Genomic DNA, 5,157 nt, shown 5'->3' with positions numbered 1-5,157 from the left:
TCATTTTGTCAGGCATTATGTAGTACATATTGAGTGCCTTCATAACAAAAGGACCTGTACTGTATGTTTGACTAAGCACTTGATTAGTTCTATTGGTCTTAAACAAAACTGTCAAGCACATAAATTAGGAACATTCTTAAAATAACTTGATAACCTGTGAAGGCAGTTTATTTTCCTATCAGTCTAAATATAGGACCTGGCTAGTTCTGACTATATCTGAGAATTTCAAGTCATTTACTGATATAATCTTTAAAATCAGGAAATGTAATACAACAAAGAAATTAATCCCTCCTTCCCATGCATCATCAATATTACAAATTATCTATGAATAAAACAGCAATATCACAGAGTGGCTGAGGTGGGAAGGGACCTGTGGAGGTCATCTGGGCCAACCCCCTGCTCCAGCAGGGCCACCCAGAGCAGGGTGCCCAGGACCCTGTGTAGGCAGCTTCTGAAGATCTCGAAGGAGGAGACTCCACAGCCTCTTTGGGCAACCAGTGCCAGTGCTCAGTCACCCACCCAGCACAGAAGTGCTGCCTGGCGTTCAGAGGAAGCCTCCTGTGGTCCAGTTTGTGCTGTTTGCCTCCTGTCCTGGCACTGGGCACCACTGAACAGAGCCTGGCTCTGACCTCTTTGCTCCTTCCCTTCAGCTATTTATACACATTGATAAGATCCCCCTGAGCCCCCTCTTCTCCAGCTCTCTCAGCCTCTCCTCAGAGGAGAGATGCCCCTTCATCATCTTGGTGGCCCTTTGCTGACTTCTCTCCCGTATGTCCATGCATCTCCTGTACTGGGGAGCCCAGCACTGGACCCAGAGCTCCAGGGGTGGCCTCACCAGTGCTGAGCAGAGGGGAAGGATCACCACCTCCCTCCCGCTGGCAATGCTCTGCCTAACGCAGCCCAGGTTACCAGGCCTTCTTTGCTGCACAGTCACACTGCTGGCTCATGTTTGACTTTGGTGTTCACCAGGACCCCCAGGTTCTTTTCTGCAGAGCTGCTTTCCAGCTGGGTGGTCTGCAACTGGGGGCTAAACATTTGGAATTGTCAGCTAGGTATACATCCTCCAAGGTACACCGGAGTAGGAGAATTTGTGTAGATGTGTAAATAGAAGCACATGGCATTGTAGTCTGTATGCCCTTTTCAGGTATATTGTTTTCTCTCCACTCAAAATAGTCCACACTAGTAAAACCTGAAGTCTTAAACAAGGGAGAGGATTCCGTGATGGTCCTTTCAGAGAAAGATACTCTTCTTTAATCTAAAATGATGAGTAGTATTTTTTTTTAATTTATTTATTTTTTTCTCAGCATGGTGAGGATTTTAGCCAGATTCAGGGACATTTCATTCTCTAGCAGATCTCCAAGGGATTAGTTTATTTTCACAGCGGGAGAATAAAGTGATTTATTTATAATCTGTTCTCTGTTCAGCTGTTTTTCCTAGAAGAGAAATAGCAGATAGAACTCTTTAGGGAAAGAAACAGTGGCATTGACATTGTCAGTTAATACATGTGCTGTAATTAACACTTTCATAGGAGATGCCAGCAGCACACTAAAAACCTGAACCCCACCAAAACTCTTTGCTGTGTTGTGTAACAGCTTGCTCACTTATCTGCCATTAAAAATATTTTAATCTGCTGAAACTAGGAAAAAATCCAATGCCAATTACTTATTCCATTTCTGAAAATTGCGGAAGAAATTGGACTGCATTATGGATAATGAATCTGGTAAATAAGACGGAGCAAATGCAGAGCTAACAGTAAACAGGATAGGGGCATTTCAGCTTTAATGAGAGATGACACATGGCCACGTGATGGCAGCAGAGGCTGAGGAATTAGTTGTGTGGTTTTTTTCGGTGGTGTTCTTTCTACAATAAACTGCAGACAAACGAAATGTGGCCTGAAGGTCGTAACTCGTTCTTCAGATTCTAGAATATATACATTAGATGATGCTGATCTGGACAACATTTTTTTTTCTATTCACTTAAAAAGATGTGGCATGTTATCAGACCAGAAGTTTCTGTGGAGGATGATTATGCTCCTTTCTCTTTGCCTTTCCTTTTCCCTTTCTCTTTGCCTTTCCTTTTCCCTTTCCCTTTGCCTTTCCTTTTCCCTTTCTTCCTTTCCCACAAAGTCGTGATGGTCTTCTTCAACTCCTAGGAAGCAATATATATATATCCTCCATTCAACAATGTCTCAGAACTCAGAATTTATGGCAAGATAGTAAACAAAACCTCAAAACTGCATGAGTTAGTAGTCTTTCCAAGAAGTTGGATTTTTTTCTTTTCTTCTAAACCTTGTAAAGCAGACTTTTCACCTGACATTCTCTCCTGGAATAGGCATAGTCCCCTTTCTGCATTGCATATTCCAGCTCCTACGTTGCAAGTTCAGCTTTAATCAAACAGGACAGTCCAGAAAAACTTCTACTGAAGTCTGTCTTCAGTACATGGAAATACATATGTTAAGATTCCCTGGTGGAGCATGACATTTTGCAGAACCACAAGGCAACCAGGCAGAGTTTAGGCAAGCAGCTCTCTGGAATGGCTTTGATGAACAGTGTTGAATTCTGCATAAACCAGAGCTCTTCTCATGTGGTCCCTTGTTGGATTTCTCTGCTATGGCAGGAGACAGTGGGGAAGACCACAATCACCAGCTGGAGAATGGTGTGACTCAGCACTACATGTAATTTTGGGTAGCCAGAAGGGAACTAGTTCTGTAGGTCTTCTTGTGCATCGAGATTCCTGCACTGAATGCATATTAATGAATCTTTGTAATTACAGTAGAGTGTGCCTAAAGCACAGAGGATTCCCTTCCTCCCGCCTGTGATCCAACTGTTCTGCCATGACTACCTGAGGTATTCAAAGTGAGCTCTGCCTCACCATGCAGGCAGCAGTGGTTAATTACAGCAGCACTGTTCTGGTAAATAAGGCCTGTGGCAGCTGAGCTTTGGTTGCTTCTGCTGCAGCACTTTCAGATGTTACTGCTCTGCCAGTCTGTCCTGCTGGTCTCCTCCTCTAACCTGGATGGCAGAAAAGAGCCTAAGTCCCAGCCTCTGCTGGTGCTTGGGTTGAGCAGGGTTATGAGCTGGTATGATTTCTACATTGTAAACTGAAAAGCAAAGAGAAAAACGCTTCCGCTAACTCTAGTTGCAAGGTTCTAGATAGCGCTTTTCCCCACAATTTGAGGATTAATAAATTATCTGAGTATGAACACATGTGTTGGCTCTAAGGCCATAGACATTCTGTGCAACAAGGTAAGAGGGGCAAATGCAAGATTAGGGGATGTGATGAACTCTCAGCATTCATCAGCAAAAAAGAACAGTCCTGTCTTGGGACCAAAGACTTGATAGAGACAACTGAAAATGCCACGTGCACTTACTCTGTGTAATACTAACCACCCAAACAGCTAACCCTCTCTTTCTGCAAAAGGCCCTAAGCCAACAAGGTGTTTGTTTTTTTTCTTCTGTTGGAAAAATTAAATCATCTGTTTCCTTACAGTGACTACTTTCTCAGTCTAAACAAAGTGCTGGTACACGCCTGAAAATGTTGTGTTTGACACTTTTCTTGCCACAATATGTTAATCAGATTCAACATCCTATGGAATCTCCATCTTACTTATACCCTTCCTTTGAGTCATTTATTTCTAGCTCTGCTTCAGCTTCTTTTCAAAGCTCAGAGCTCTCTTTTTCCTTTTGCTGCTCACATTCTGGTTCTTCTATCTCCATCTTTCTGTGAGTCTCAAACAGCCTTCAGGTGCTTACTCAAAATTAGCTTATTTTGCATATCACTCTAGTTCTAATTTCCATGCTGATACATGCTCCTGTGGCTGATACCAGAAAAATAGTAGATAGGACCACTAATGTCCAACATCACTATAAATCTTTCAAAATAAATCTTTCACCAAAGCTCTATCCTTCCCTATTTTCTGTTGTCTCTTTTTAAGTCTCCATCTGAAACTGGTATGTAATGGTTATTTTGAAGGCTAATTTGGATAAAAGGTTCAAGAACTGAAAACTTTTTTTTTTCCTTACTAATTGGTTAAACTTCAAGCAGGTTCACATAATAAATAATATAATGTATGATTCTAATTTTTTTCTACCACACCAATAAAAAGATACAGCCTCTGTATTTTGAGGTATAACTCTCTAATAGCTGTTAGGGGAGCACTTATCCTGACAGAAGGAGAGGAAGGGACTGTTGGGATAAAGCAAGAATGGTCAGGAGAAGGATTTTCAGAAGAGAAAAATCTCCAGGATAATATCTGCACACATGCATTACTTCTGAACTGCAGCAGCATTATCTCTTAAGGCCTGTAATTCAGGAGATATCCTTCCTGAAAAAAAAAATAAGGGAAAAATGAATCTCTTGGAAAAATTAATCTCTTCAGATTCTGTCTAGGAGAGCTGTCACTAACTCTTATCTCAGACTTTGTTGGTTTTCCTGGCATATATGCAGTGGTTGCAAAAGGCCTTTTTAATCAGCTGTACCAAAGAGTAGTAGAAAATACGCTCTGGCTTCATGCATATCCTTAGATACATATCCTTAGATATGCATGAACCTTGCACTTGCCCATAACTATCAAAGCCTGAGAAAGTAGAATGAGGCAGATGGGAACATTATAGATATCCTAGATAGATCCCAGATAGAGCCTTTGATAGATAAAGAAACCTCCAGCATTTCTGGGAAATTCTGGCATGTTTTATATGTTTAATTCCAATTCTGTGTACTAAATATAACAGGCTAGTATGAGCTGCAGGTAGGTTTTGTATGGGGAAAAGCATCTGCCAAAAGAAACAAACTGCCTGACAATTGCATGCTTTCCTAGGGTGGTATCCGTTAGTGTGTTGAGGTTTCCACTGTAGAAACAGTAATCAGATGCTGCTTTGGGAGTGCCTACTGTCAGGACACAATTTCATGTTTAAGGCAACATTCTTCAGTCTTAGTATGGGGTCGGAAGGGATGGGTTACTTGAGGAATGCGGTGGTGGTCACTTGTCTGTATTATGGTGCTCTGCTATACATTGTGTGAGAAACTCCACAAAAGAAGTCAGGAAATGATCTCACAGACTTTTCTGGCCATATTAATAACCACAAAGGTGGAAGGAAGCACAAAAACTGTAAAAACATCCAGGATACAAGGGCAGCCGGTCTGCCTCGTAGCAGACAC

Source organism: Anser anser (genome assembly GCF_964211835.1).
Source record: "Anser anser genome assembly, chromosome: 2".
Classification (NCBI taxonomy): domain Eukaryota; kingdom Metazoa; phylum Chordata; class Aves; order Anseriformes; family Anatidae; genus Anser; species Anser anser.
This window is presented reverse-complemented; position numbering follows the sequence as displayed.